This window comes from Lissotriton vulgaris, chromosome 5, assembly GCF_964263255.1.
Source record: "Lissotriton vulgaris chromosome 5, aLisVul1.2, whole genome shotgun sequence".
NCBI classification, from domain to species: Eukaryota; Metazoa; Chordata; class Amphibia; order Caudata; family Salamandridae; genus Lissotriton; species Lissotriton vulgaris.
In genome coordinates this window covers 1276393023-1276408996 of record NC_141693.1, presented here as the reverse complement: position 1 = coordinate 1276408996, position 15974 = coordinate 1276393023, and positions in this window count along the sequence as shown.

Below are 15974 nucleotides of genomic sequence, written 5' to 3'. Positions count from 1 at the left end.
GCACCTCCTCAAGGCCTGCCTCCTCCTGGACTGTGAGAACTTCCAGGATGGTTCCCAGCATCCCCTGCCTCCTCACATTCTGGCAGGCACCTTGGCCATTCTTCCAGGCTCCAGGCCCTCTGGATCTCCCTAGACTGAGTGTTCACACACACCCACTCAGTCAGACCCAACATCTCTAAATGAGACTTATGCTCCAGCTTCTACCAAGGGGAACTCTCCAGATCTTTGCCTAGCAGACAGTCAACAGGCATGGCTGGCCTCAAAACTACTTTCAATGTACCTAATACCCCCCACTCAAAGGGAACCTGTGTCACTTTGTAGAGGCACTCTGAATTTTCAGCTGCAACTACTGTGTGGTGTACATTGGGGAACACCTGCTCTTCAAACACTAGCCAACAACTGACACTAATATAACGTCCCTGTAACCTTGTGTTTTTTCAGTGAATTACTATGTTTTTATTTGAGTAGTAATGGCATTTGCAGAGTGGCCGAGAAAGGGGACTGGGCCTCTGACCAGCTCTCAGGAATCCTGCTATAAAAAAATTACTTACAGAAAATACAAAGAGGGCTTCTAAGAGGACTTTATTTCCCAACCTGTAGTGGGCCAAGAGACACGTTTACAGAGTGGTGCAGAAAGAGGGCATAGCCTCCTAGGACCTCTTAGCAATCCTGCTGTGTGGGACTTTCTGAAGGTAGCAGGAGGAGTTGTTCGACACTAACGACCATCAGCAGCCAAGGGGACTTCATCCCACAACAAGTAGTGCTCCACAGGAGGCGTGTTTTCAGAGTGGTAGAGAAAGGGGGCGGTGTCAGGAAGTTATTGCCTAAGATGCACAGGAGCATAACAACGATAGTTCCCAATGCCCACTACAGTTTTCCAGCCAACCACGTTTTCTTAGCATATGGATAACTGAGGAAACCACAGAAGGTAAAGGGATGGGATAGAGAAGAGACTGCCAAATTTCTGGACTCTGATTACTCTGCTGGATCTTCTCCTCGCTGGCTATCTTCTGTTCTTGCAAGGTTGAGTAGTGTGCATTAGAACTACAACAAAATGTTTATTATGCAATCACTTTTATGCTTTTAACATTGTTCTTCTTATTATGTTATGTTATGTTAATTGAATTTGTAGAGTGCAGTGGTTACCCTGGGGTGTCCTGGCGCTATATTCTGCCTAGCCGTGGTGGGGAGAGGGTCATTGGGTAAACAACCATGTCTTCAGCTCCTTCCTAAAACGAAGGAGATCCGAGGCATTCCTCAGATGAAATGGCAGATCATTCCAAGCCTTAGAAGTACATACAATAAAACTCCTGCCTCCCCAACTGGTCTTTTTAACAGTGGGGGTGAGGACCTTTTTTGCTCCAGTCGATCAAAGGGTCCTAACGGGAACATACCACTTGAACTTATTCTTCAAGTGGTCAGGACCTATACCATTAGGAGCCCTAAAAGCCATGCACAAGGCCCCAAAGCGAACCCTTTGCTTCACCAGAAGCCAGTGTAGCCTGGCTAGCTCTTTTTTCACTGAAACGAATTTGGGGGTGCCCGACAGCAGCCTGCTTTTAAAATACACCTACCTGAGCTACTGGTGACCTATGCCTCTATTCTTTCTTCATTATTGTATTTTCTGCTTTATCTGTAACTGTACTTCAATATATTGTCTTATTAGCACTTCTACGTTTAATTGTATATTTAGTTAATCCTTTCTCTTTCTTCCAGACTCTCACCTCTACTTGTACAGATGGCTCTTAATAAGAAGTTCAAATTTTCACAACAGGTAAGAATACTCATCTTATTTCCTTTCTCTTGTTCTCTTTTAAAAATTATACTGTCTATAAGTGATGACTCTACTTATTGGTTGTGCAAACTAGCGCCTAATTGTATCTTCTTCTCAGACTAAATGAGGTAAGTAAATACTTGGGGAAAACTCTTCCCTAATGGCTTTTTATTTTGAAGGAACAATGATCTGGTATAGTAACTCACAACCAATTACTATTTTTTAGGATAACTGAATTATATTTGCGCTTCTTGTGCAGAGTCTGCCCCAAACATTTAAACTAAACCTGTCTTTGGAAAAGATAGCGGGTTTTGTCTCAAAACTCGAGAATGCACACACTGCATAAACCTCCTATAGCAAACTAGACAATTCTCTCCACAAATAAATATTGTATCTTCGTGAGCTTGTGCTGACTCTAGTTTCTCTCAAACACTACTCTCTGAAGCTGATGTGTAGTTGCTTGTGAGAGAGCATGCGCCAGCCGCAGACTTGCCGACTTCCTCAGAAACGTAACTCCTCCCAAAATAACTGAAACGAAAAGTAGGCCTTACTGACATGCTTGTTACAAATGCTACTTCGCAGGACAGGTTTCAGGAAACTTGGCTGGAGAAACGCTGAGGAAAGGCGTGCCGAAGAGTCCCTGACTAACTTTCGCGCCGCAATCCTCTGAAGCTTCTAAAGGTGTAGTGCGCACTTCGGTGGGAGCTTCACCTGAACATTAAGATTTTCCTCAACCTCCAAAACACTAGTCTGCTGACCTAATGGTCGCTCCCCGGCGGCTTTCTTGGATTTCTTCTGGATTCGAATCCTCTGTAAGTAATAACCATTAGTCTTTCTTGTTGGGCCTCTCAGCTTAAATATACCAATGGAATGACCTTTAGCATTAGGGGGCTGACTGGTTCTAACAGTACCCACCGCAAGGTAGGTCCCTCCGGCTTGGGTTTGCCTGGAAATTTCTCGTGAAAGTCCCCAAATAATCGAAGAGCATGCACATCTGAACATAACTCCCACAATCGTTCTTCTGAGCCATAACCTTTCCAATCTAGCAAACAGTAAACCTGACCTTTAATTTCCTTTGAGTCCAAAATTCGTTTTACTTCAACCTCTACTCCTCTCACAGTTTGAATTGGTTTAGGGGGTTTACCTACTCTTAATTCTTTTGGAGCCTTTTTTAATAGTGAAACATGAAACACTGGCTGTATTCTTAGACTCCTGGGTAATTTGAGCTGGTAAGTCATGGAGCTCAATTTTCTCTCAATTGAATAGGGGCCTACGAACCTTGGTTGCAATTTCCTGTTTCCTTTGAACTTTAGATTTTTAGTACTTAACCAAACTTTTTGCCCAACTTGGAAATCAGGTTCTTTCCTTTTCTTCTTATCAACTTACTGTTTGTAACTTTACTTAGTTCTCGTGAGATTCCTACTTGCTAAACTATGTATTTGGGTCATATGTTCTACTAAGTCCTTAACTGCAGGAACCTATACTTCTTGAAAGTTTATAGTTTGGTTTGGATGTCTGCCTGAATTTAAGTAAAATGGGGAATACCCAGTGGACAAATTGTTTGCATTGTTATGCGCAAAACCTGCAGCCCAAAAGTATTCTGGCCAGTCTCCCTCTTGATCCAAAAGACATAATCTGAGATATTGTTCAAGTTCTTGATTTATCCTTTCAGTTTGGCCATCGGACTCTCAGTGATAGCTAGTTGTGTACCTAGTTTCTATGTTGAATTTGTAAGTGAATGCCTTCCAAAAATTAGTTAACAATTGAGAGCCCCCATCAGACACTAGCACCTTGGGTATCCCATGAGCTTGCACTATTGTCTTGCTAAAGGTGTGAGCTAATTTTCTAGCTGTCGGTACTCCCTTTAAGGGGACAAAATGAGCCATCTTAGTGAATGCATCCACACAAACTAATATTGTATCAAACCCTTGCCTGGATGGTAATTCTACTATCAGATCTAATGTCACGGTATGCCAGGGGTAAAGTGGTGTCGGTAAGGGTTGCAATACCACCTTTGGAGCTTGTCTCTCCGATTTACCCCTCACACAGATGTCGCAAGTTGCTACATACTGATGAATATCCTTGGTCATATTTGGCCACCAAAAATTACGTTTCACAAGATCGTCTGTTTTCTGAGTTCCATTTTGTCCGGCTAGTATGTGATCATGACATTCCTTTAAGGCCTTTTTCTGTAAATCTTGGGTCAGTAAATAGAGAGCTCCGACATGATAAGGTAAATTTCCATGGATTTCTCGTCTCAAATCCTGATTTGCCCATTCCATAATTTATTCTAAACCCATCGAGTCTTGTGTTGATTCCTCCATGTTTTATTTCAACACTGCTCCGATGAACCTTCCCTTCTGCAAATATACTTTGATTTTCAATTTCTTCTTGAATATTCTCTGTACCTAATCTGGACAAGGCGTCTGCCTTACCGTTTTATGTTCCTGGTCTATACGTTATCACAAAGTCATAATCAGCTACATACAATGACCGGTGGAGTTGTCTTAGTGTCAATGTTCTTGCTGACTTCAGAAATTTCAGATTTTGATGGTCTGAGTAGACTGTGACAGTATGTCTGGCACCCATTAAGTGATGCCTCCACTCCTTGAATGCATCCTTAATTGCCAATAACTCTTTCTCGGTTATGGTGTAATTCACCTCAGCAGGGGTTAACTTTTGTGAACGAAAGGCCACCGGGTGTAATTGACCTGCGTTTTGTGTCTTTGAGTGAAGACTCCACCCAATGCTAGATTTGATGCGCCGTTCTCTAAATAGAAAGGCTCGGCGGGATCTGGATGCAATAAGATCAGAGCTGTGGTGATATCTTCCTTCAATTTCATAAATGCTTCCTCAGCTTCATTGGACCAACTGAATTTAACTGCTCTTCTTAGCAACTTCATTAAGGGAATTAACTTCTTAGAAAAATCTTGAATGAACCTCCTACAGAAGATTGCAAAGCATATAAAACTTTGGACTTCCTTCACAGACTTTGGAGATTCCCACTCTGTGACAGCCTTGATCTTATTCTCATCCATGGTAATTCCATTGAGAGACAGTACAAATCCTAAGAATTCTACAGTGTTCACATTAAAGGCACATTTCTTTAATTTGACTCACAAACTGTTCTCACACAGCTTCTGCAAAACTCCTTTCATATGTTCTTTATGTTCCTCCACTGAATTTGAATATATCAAGATATCGTTTATGTAAACAATGGCATTTTGATCAATATATTCCTTCAACACATCATTGATAAAAAACTTGAAATGCAGTGGGGGCGTTGCAAAGCCCATAGGGCACCACTTGATATTCAAAAAGCCCATGTTTGGTTCTGAAAGCTTTTTCCATTTGTCTCCCTTCTTGACTCAGACAAGATGATATGCCCCTCTTAAGTCTAACTTAGTGTAGATTTGCGCACTATTTACTTGATCCAGTACCGAGAGTAAGGGCAAAGGATAGCGGTTCTTGATGGTTATACGATTGATTGCCCTATAATCAATGCAAGTTCTCCACTCGCCATCCTTCTTAAGGATGAAAATAAGTGGCAAGGAGACTGGAGATTGGGAGGGTCTGATGAAACCATTACTGAGGTATTTCTGTAGGTACTCTTTTAGATGCTGGTCTTCTTTCTTGCTTTCTTGGTTAAGGTGTATATTCTGCTGCAAGAAATATTGGAACCAGGTTCGAGCTCAATTTTACAATCAAATTTTCTATGTGGCGAAAGATTCTCTGCTTCGGTCTTACTAAAAACATGTCCACTGCGGCCATAGTGACACAGAAAGAAAAAGGTACAAAGTCAACCCTGTAGCACAACTGGGTAGTAATTCAAGGAAACCGTTTAGAAAGATTCAAGCTTTAAAAGACCTATACTAATATAGGTAGGTTTGTCCGACACCACCGTTAACCGGAAACAATAGTGAAGGTGTTAAGGACTGAATGATGTACTACTTAAGTATCACGCTATAAGACCACCCACGATTGGGGGCCATGTCGCAGGGATTCCGTGCTCAGACAGAACTGTGCATAGAGGCTTGGAACCTCAGTGAATTAGGGTGTACCAAAACTCACCTCAGTACCCAAAAATCCCCTACCAGACTAGCTACAGTGTCTCATTGGTTATCACAAACTCCCAATGCTTAGACAAACCAGAACATGAACTTAGCACACCTCAGGTAACGTGGAACACAAGAACACTCTTTCGTTATACAATAATTTCAATCCAGAACAAGGAGTAAAAGAGGACATGTGCATATTTGAAATGTTTATTCACTAATGCAGTGTTCTCAAACGCAGTATCTTAACTAATACAAGAAAACATATTATAAGAAACAAAATAATCAGCATTGTCACTAGTTCATAGAAAACAAATGGTGCAAGCATAGTATTATGCTAAAATGAATAGGGTTTAACAAAACCTAATTCTCACCCTCCCTTGCTAGTATATTATATTATATCTAAGAAGGTCTCTTGTGGGTTTTAGCAGAGCGGCCCCATACCTCAGGATCCGAGTGGTAAGGGATCACATCATCAGCAACCAGCTCTCTGCATGCGAAGCACCATCAAGTGTGTTTGTATGCTCTTGTGCAAAGCAATATAAAACGCGCCTAAAGCCAGAACTTGGCTGCAGCTGCATGTATGTTATGTCTAGGAACGTGCAAAGATCAGTGCTCACAACAACTACTGTGTTGAGATATCCTTGAAGGTTTCAGCACTCACTGCAGAGACACAGCTCGCCAAGCAAGACTGATATCTGCAACAACATATTATTCTCGCATGAATCGAAAACATTTTACTAGGCTCAAAGCTAAAGCAGTAGATATGTGCTGTGTGCAAAAGCAGCAGAAAGGTAAAATGGCGTTTAAACTCCTAAAACGCTCATGGTAACTTAACACAGTATTCACATAGGGATCTGGATGCAATAAGATCAGAGCTGTGGTGATATCTTTCTTCAATTTCATAAATGCTTCCTCAGCTTCATTGGACCAACTGAATTTAACTCCCTTTCTTAGCAACTTCATTAAGGGAATTAACTTCTTAGAAAAATCATGAATGAACCTCCTACAGAAGATTGCAAAGCCTATAAAACTTTGGACTTCCTTCACAGACTTTGGAGATTACCACTCTGTTACAGCCTTGATCTTATTCTCATCCATGGTAATTCCATTCAGAGACAGTACAAATCCTATGAATTCTACAGTGTTCACATTAAAGGCACATTTCTCTAATTTGACTCACAAACTGTTCTCACACAGCTTCTGCAAAACTCCTTTCATATGTTCTTTATGTTCCTCCTCTGAATTTGAATATATCAAGATATCGTCTATGTAAACAATGGCATTTTGATCAATATATTCCTTTAACACATCCTTGATAAAAAACTTGAAATGCAGTGGGGGCTTTGCAAAGCCCATAGAGCACCACTTGATATTCAAAAAGCCTGTGTGTTGGTTCTGAAAGCTTTTTCCATTCGTCTCCCTTCTTGACTCAGACACCATGATATGCCCCTCTTAAGTCTAACTTAGTGTAGATTTGCGCACTCTTTACTTGATCCAGTACCGAGAGTAAGGGCAAAGGATAGCAGTTCTTGATGGTTATACGATTGATTGCCCTATAATCAATGCAAGTTCTCCACTCGCCATCCCTCTTAAGGATGAAAATAAGTGGCAAGGAGACTGGAGATTGGGAGGGTCTGATGAAACCATTACTGAGGTATTTCTGTAGGTACTCTTTTAGATGCTGGTCTTCTTTCTTGCTTTCTTGGTTAAGGTGTATATTCTGCTGCAAGAAATATTGGAACCAGGTTCCAGCTCAATTTTACAATCAAATTTTCTATGTGGCGAAAGATTCTCTGCTTCGGTCTTACTAAAAACATCTTGGAACTCTACATATTCTAGAGGCAATTCTGTGGTATGGATCACGGAAATCGTTGCTCCTCCTTCACACAGATGAAACACAGGAGTTTCCATATGCATCTTCTTGTCCTGTTAATAGCAATTTTCCTTGCAAAACTCAGACTCTAGCACAATTGATCAGTCACTCCAATCAATAGTTGGATTATGCTCTGTAAGCCACGGTAGCCCCAATATTAGCTGAAATAGAGGAGCATCTATCAAATTAAATTTTAGAGTTTCACAATGTACTTCCTCAAGATTTCCATTCAACTAATTCAGTGTGGCTAACGTTGAGTCTCGATGAGAGATTCGTCCCATCTACTGCTCGTACCGCTTCACTCTTTTCTTTTCTTATCACCCTTAACCCAATCTTTTCTGTGAACTTTAGGTCGCAAAAGTTGCCTGTGGCCCCTGAATCCACCATTACAGTGATTTGTTTTAAGGGGATTTCCCGGAACTGCAGGGTTATAAACATGATGAGATGTGGAGAAGAGGACTGTAAGGTATTAGACATTGAATGACTTATTGGAGTTGTTTCTGATTCTGCAACCACCAGGCCAACTCCCTTTACTGGTGGTGCTGAGCGTTTTCCGTCTGTAGCTGTTTTGTCTTCCTCTGACAATTACAAACAAAATGACCACTGCCTCCTCAATATAAGCAATGTTTATTCACTTGCCGTCTTTCTTTATCTTCTTTAGATACGGCCCACGTATTGTTCCATTCTGCAGGGGTTCAACGCCATGTTGTGAGTTATTTCCTTTAGTATTCTCCATCTTTGCTCGATCAAATTTAGTTGTGCTTGAGCGGAAATCACTTCTTTTCTCTCCTCTTCGTTTATTCTGTTGAAAATCGATTTCAAGAACTAGATTAATTAGAGCAGAGATTTCTGTGGGTTTGGCACTTGGGCTAAGGCATCCTTTAAATCATCTTTTAATCCTCGAGAGAATACCGCTGCTCGTTTATTCTCTGGCCCTTCGGTCTTCACTACTAGTTTGTTAAACGGGGCTAAGTATGCAATTAGATCCTGATTGCCCTGTTTAATTTCTAACAGTTCGTTATCGGTGGCTTGTGAAGCTTTACTCCGATCAAAAATCCTGAGAATTTTTTTTTTAAATTTGTCTATATCATATAGAATTGGATCCTTTCAGGTCACTAATGGTATTGACCAAGATGCAGCTTCTCTACTAAGATAAGATAGTATGGAAGCCACTCGCGACTGTTCGTCATTAAAAACCGCAGGACGGCACATGAAATGTAAAGTGCAATGTGTCAAAAAAACTTGTGGCTTTTGGGGGTCTCCATTAAACTGCTCGGGGGGCCCAAAGGAATCACTGGGGCAAGGAATGAATAACCTAGGTCATAACCTTGGGCATAGAGACTTTTGGGTCACTAGAATATTCTTCATGTGAAGATGAATTCTTGAAACTTGTCTCAGATACCAAACTACTCATCTTCATCATTAAATATGTAGTCTCTCTCCGAGATGTTATCAGGTCCTGTCTAAGTTCCCTATTTTCTTCCCTAAGGGCAATTAATTCCTTCTGTATCCCCTCCAAGACTTCTCCTAACTTCTTTAAATCTAAACCCTTTGCCATTCTGCTCAGGTGCAAATACAGTGTGAGCACTTCAGTCTGTCAGGAAGGCTGTTGCCTAAGATGCACAGGAGCAGAACAATGTCAGTTCCCAATGCCTCCACCACAGTTTTCCAGCCAACCACGTTTACCTAGCACATGAATAACTGAGGAAACCACAGGGGGGAAAGGGGATGGGATTGAGATTAGACTGCCACACTTCTGTACTCTGATTCCTCTGCTGGATCTTCTCTTCGCTTGCTATCTTCTGTTCTTGCAAGGTTGAGTAGTGTGCATTAGAACTACAACAAAATGTTTACTACACAATCACTTTTATGCTTTTAACATTGTTCTTCTTCTTATCTTTATTAACTGATGTTAAAATACACCTACCTGAGTTTCTGGTGACCTATGCCTCTCTTCTTTCTTCGTTATTGTATGTTCTGCCTTATCTGTAACTGTAATTCAATATATGGTCTTATTAGCACTTCTATGTTTAATTTTATATTTAGTTAATACTTTCTCTTTCTTCCGGACTCTCACCTCTACTTTTACAGATGGCTCTTAATAAGAAGTTCAGATTTTCATAACAGGTAAGAACACTGTTCATATTTCCTTTCTCATGTTCTCTTTTAAAAATGATACAGTCTATAAGTGATGACTTTCTACTTATTGGTTGCGCAAACTAGCGCCTAATTGCATCTTCTTCTCAGACTAAATGAGGTAAGTAAATACTTGGGGAAAACTCTTCCCTAATGGCTTTTGATTTTGAGGGAATAATGACCTGGTATAGTAACTCACAACCAATTACTATTTTTTAGGATAACTGAATTATATTTGCGCTTCTTGTGCTGACTCTGCCCCAAACATTTAAACTAAACTTGTCTTTAGAAACAATAGCGGGCTTTGTCTCAAAACTCGAGCATGAGCATGCTGCATAAACCTCCTATAGCAAACTAGACAATTCTCTCCACAAATAAATATTGTATATTCGTGCGCTTGTGCTGACTCTAGTTTCTCTCAAACACTACTCTCCCAAGCTGATGTGTAGTTGCTTGCGAGAGAGCATGAGCCAGCAGCAGTCTTCGCAACTTCCTCGCAAACCTATCTACTCCCAAAGTAACTGAAAATGAAAACTAGGGCTTACTGACTTGCTTGTTACAAACGCCACTCCGCAAGACAAGTTTCAGGAAACTCGTCCGGAGAAACGTCTAGGAAAGGCGCAACAAAGAGTCCGGACTCTGCGAGTCAATGAGGTGCAACAATCTAGATACCCAATATTGAGAACTCATCACTATGCAGTGGGAATGTATGGGATATACTTCTTTGGAAAAAAACCAGCGCACAGACACCTCCTTACAGTGGAACTTGTTGTAATATAGTATCCTGAGTGTAAAAATAAATAAACCAAAAATATACATGTGAAGTTGTATGTTCTTTGCTATTACTAACTCTATATACTATCTTTCAGATCACTACACTGGAGGGTGCACTGTGAACCAGCACGTGCTTGGACACACAACGGAGGCAAAAGGTGAGCTACGAGTATTTTCTCCAGTATTAACTGTTCCATCTATAACTTTCTCTCTTCCACACTTTTAATGTAGTTTTTTCTCTCTTTCTCTCTCTCAATCTAACTCACATCGTTTCTCTTTTTCTTTTAAAGTTATGGACGCTGCTGTCCACTCTGACGTGTAGAACCAAAGCTGAGTTCAAGTTGTGAACTCTTTTGATCACAGTGTTTACACAAGGTAAGTAGAGAAGCCTAGATATACAATCCCTCCGATTAAATGCATTAGAAGTAAAAGAGCTTATTTACAAGCCCCTTGTGCCACTTTTGCGTCACTTTTCACATCTTAAAAGTAATGCAATAGTAATGGAATGAACTTGTAAATCTGACCCTATGCACACTATGAGCAAAACAAGTACACAATTCATTCAATTCTGATATATATATATAAGCTTCTGGGGAACTTTTGAAGAATATATATATATATATATATATATATATATATAGATATATATATATATATATCTATATATATATATATATATATAAAGAAAAAGTCTCCTCTCGAAGAAAGAAGCGGGAGCCTCAGAGGGGATTAACAAAGCAACACCTTTTATTCTTGAAGAAATGGCGAATGCATTTCGGCCGGATCGGCCTTCGTCAGCGCCTGCAGTGTGTGTAAAAGGAAGTCCCAGAAGTCCTGCAGTGAAAATACACCCAACCGCACACCGATAGGTGCAAATTATCAGCTCCGCCCCTCACAGATGAAGTTTTCAGCCGGTCCGGGAAAGTCCGCGGACTACATGACCCAGGATGCAGTAGTTGTTCCCAGTAAAGTGTGGCTGAGGGACTTTGGTGCAAGTGTCCAAAAATAGCGAGGGTTGGGGTCAATGCAGGACAAGACACGCACAAGAAGTTGAAGGTGCTGCCTCGCGTCCCCACCCCACAAACTGGAGTCCAAGAAGCAGAGTTGCAGGGGCGGGAGAACAATGCAACGCGCCCGGCGGAGGCAAGATGCCTCATTAAGCCGCATCAATTCTCATGGACATCCGGCGAGCTTGGAGATTTCCACTAACGTGAAGAAACAGAAACAGCCGAGACTGGGTCCAGATTCTCCAAGCCACAGGTAGTGAGTGGGCTCCTGAACGCGCTTCTGGCACACGTGTGAATTTGAAAAAAGAAAAAGTCTCCTCTCGAAGAAAGAAGCGGGAGCCTCAGAGGGGATTAACAAAGCAACACCTTTTATTCTTGAAGAAATGGCGAATGCATTTCGGCCGGATCGGCCTTCGTCAGCGCCTGCAGTGTGTGTAAAAGGAAGTCCCAGAAGTCCTGCAGTGAAAATACACCCAACCGCACACCGATAGGTGCAAATTATCAGCTCCGCCCCTCACAGATGAAGTTTTCAGCCGGTCCGGGAAAGTCCGCGGACTACATGACCCAGGATGCAGTAGTTGTTCCCAGGTAAGTGTGGCTGAGGGACTTTGGTGCAAGTGTCCAAAAATAGCGAGGGTTGGGGTCAATGCAGGACAAGACACGCACAAGAAGTTGAAGGTGCTGCCTCGTGTCCCCACCCCACAAACTGGAGTCCAAGAAGCAGAGTTGCAGGGGCGGGAGAACAATGCAACGCGCCCGGCGGAGGCAAGATGCCTCATTAAGCCGCATCAATTCTCATGGACATCCGGCGAGCTTGGAGATTTCCACTAACGTGAAGAAACAGAAACAGCCGAGACTGGGTCCAGATTCTCCAAGCCACAGGTAGTGAGTGGGCTCCTGAACGCGCTTCTGGCACACGCGTGAATTTGAATAAAGAAAAAGTCTCCTCTCGAAGAAAGAAGCGGGAGCCTCAGAGGGGATTAACAAAGCAACACCTTTTATTCTTGAAGAAATGGCGAATGCATTTCGGCCGGATCGGCCTTCGTCAGCGCCTGCAGTGTGTGTAAAAGGAAGTCCCAGAAGTCCTGCAGTGAAAATACACCTAACCGCACACCGATAGGTGCAAATTATCAGCTCCGCCCCTCGCAGATGAAGTTTTCAGCCGGTCCGGGAAAGTCCGCGGACTACATGACCCAGGATGCAGTAGTTGTTCCCAGATAAGTGTGGCTGAGGGACTTTGGTGCAAGTGTCCAAAAATAGCGAGGGTTGGGGTCAATGCAGGACAAGACACGCACAAGAAGTTGAAGGTGCTGCCTCGCGTCCCCACCCCACAAACTGGAGTCCAAGAAGCAGAGTTGCAGGGGCGGGAGAACAATGCAACGCGCCCGGCGGAGGCAAGATGCCTCATTCAGCCGCATCAATTCTCATGGACATCCGGCGAGCTTGGAGATTTCCACTAACGTGAAGAAACAGAAACAGCCGAGACTGGGTCCAGATTCTCCAAGCCACAGGTAGTGAGTGGGCTTCTGAACGCGCTTCTGGCACACACGTGAATTTGAATAAAGAAAAAGTCTCCTCTCGAAGAAAGAAGCGGGAGCCTCAGAGGGGATTTACAAAGCAACACCTTTTATTCTTGAAGAAATGGCAAATGCATTTCGGCCGGATCGGCCTTCGTCAGCGCCTGCAGTGTGTGTAAAAGGAAGTCCCAGAAGTCCTGCAGTGAAAATACACCCAACCGCACACCGATAGGTGCAAATTATCAGCTCCGCCCCTCACAGATGAAGTTTTCAGCCGGTCCGGGAAAGTCCGCGGACTACATGACCCAGGATGCAGTAGTTGTTCCCAGGTAAGTGTGGCTGAGGGACTTTGGTGCAAGTGTCCAAAAATAGCGAGGGTTGGGGTCAATGCAGGACAAGACACGCACAAGAAGTTGAAGGTGCTGCCTCGCGTCCCCACCCCACAAACTGGAGTCCAAGAAGCAGAGTTGCAGGGGCGGGAGAACAATGCAACGCGCCCGGCGGAGGCAAGATGCCTCATTAAGCTGCATCAATTCTCATGGACATCCGGCGAGCTTGGAGATTTCCACTAACGTGAAGAAACAGAAACAGCCGAGACTGGGTCCAGATTCTCCAAGCCACAGGTAGTGAGTGGGCTCCTGAACGCGCTTCTGGCACACGCGTGAATTTGAATAAAGAAAAAGTCTCCTCTGGAAGAAAGAAGCGGGAGCCTCAGAGGGGATTAACAAAGCGACACCTTTTATTCTTGAAGAAATGGCGAATGCATTTCGGTCGGATCGGCCTTCGTCAGCGCCTGCAGTGTGTGTAAAAGGAAGTCCCAGAAGTCCTGCAGTGAAAATACACCCAACCGCACACCGATAGGTGCAAATTATCAGCTCCGCCCCTCACAGATGAAGTTTTCAGCCGGTCCGGGAAAGTCCGCGGACTACATGACCCAGGATGCAGTAGTTGTTCCCAGGTAAGTGTGGCTGAGGGACTTTGGTGCAAGTGTCCAAAAATAGCGAGGGTTGGGGTCAATGCAGGACAAGACAAGCACAAGAAGTTGAAGGTGCTGCCTCGCGTCCCCACCCCACAAACTGGAGTCCAAGAAGCAGAGTTGCAGGGGCGGGAGAACAATGCAACGCGCCCGGCGGAGGCAAGATGCCTCATTAAGCTGCATCAATTCTCATGGACATCCGGCGAGCTTGGAGATTTCCACTAACGTGAAGAAACAGAAACAGCCGAGACTGGGTCCAGATTCTCCAAGCCACAGGTAGTGAGTGGGCTCCTGAACGCGCTTCTGGCACACGCGTGAATTTGAATAAAGAAAAAGTCTCCTCTGGAAGAAAGAAGCGGGAGCCTCAGAGGGGATTAACAAAGCGACACCTTTTATTCTTGAAGAAATGGCGAATGCATTTCGGTCGGATCGGCCTTCGTCAGCGCCTGCAGTGTGTGTAAAAGGAAGTCCCAGAAGTCCTGCAGTGAAAATACACCCAACCGCACACCGATAGGTGCAAATTATCAGCTCCGCCCCTCACAGATGAAGTTTTCAGCCGGTCCGGGAAAGTCCGCGGACTACATGACCCAGGATGCAGTAGTTGTTCCCAGGTAAGTGTGGCTGAGGGACTTTGGTGCAAGTGTCCAAAAATAGCGAGGGTTGGGGTCAATGCAGGACAAGACACGCACAAGAAGTTGAAGGTGCTGCCTCGCGTCCCCACCCCACAAACTGGAGTCCAAGAAGCAGAGTTGCAGGGGCGGGAGAACAATGCAACGCGCCCGGCGGAGGCAAGATGCCTCATTAAGCCACATCAATTCTCATGGACATCCGGCGAGCTTGGAGATTTCCACTAACGTGAAGAAACAGAAACAGCCGAGACTGGGTCCAGATTCTCCAAGCCACAGGTAGTGAGTGGGCTCCTGTACGCGCTTCTGGCACACGCGTGAATTTGAATAAAGAAAAAGTCTCCTCTCGAAGAAAGAAGCGGGAGCCTCAGAGGGGATTAACAAAGCAACACCTTTTATTCTTGAAGAAATGGCGAATATATATATATCAAACTATATATATATCAAACTGCACTCGCCCAGCACGAACCAGCAAACCCCAATGTCCCGGGGGACCGCCGATCCATACAAACGAAAGCTGACCCAAGTCTTCAGGTGAAGAGAATTTTTTATTTAATTTAAATGCATCCACCACCAGCATAACGTTTCGGCCTGCTCAGAGGCCTTGGTCACATGATGCTAGGGGTGGGACAGGCTATATTTAAAGTGCAAGTGCAAACTGGAGGGAATACATGATTGGTTGTGCATTTTTACGTAGTAATGGACATGGAAAATATATTTACAGTGACAACATGCTAAAAAACAGAAAATGTACAATGGTAAAAAAACTATTTTGTTAATAAATTGATTTACATATGTACAAAGGCCCAGCTGTAGTTCATATGACAAATTTCATTATATATACAATAGCGACAGCTGTAAAACTGCAAGGGACCGATGATGGTAAAATACATCCCCAATGGAGAAATGGCGGCTAGTGAGAACACAATAATATGCGCTTCCCCCATCAATAATATATTAGCCTATATAGTACATCATTTTAACCTTGCAACAATGTTCACAATAAAACCCAAGTGGGTGATGGTCCTAACATGTCATGTCAATAGCTAGTTTAACCACGTAGTATGTTCCGGTAATGAACCGATGTACCTAGTCACCATGCCAACCAAGAAATGTCTAATCCCGGAAGAAATAAGTGATGCAGAGGGTGTCTTGAGAGTGATTACATGAACTAAAAATTTGTTGTTAAATGTTAAAAACACCTCCCTCGATGGATGATGGGAGTATGATCAA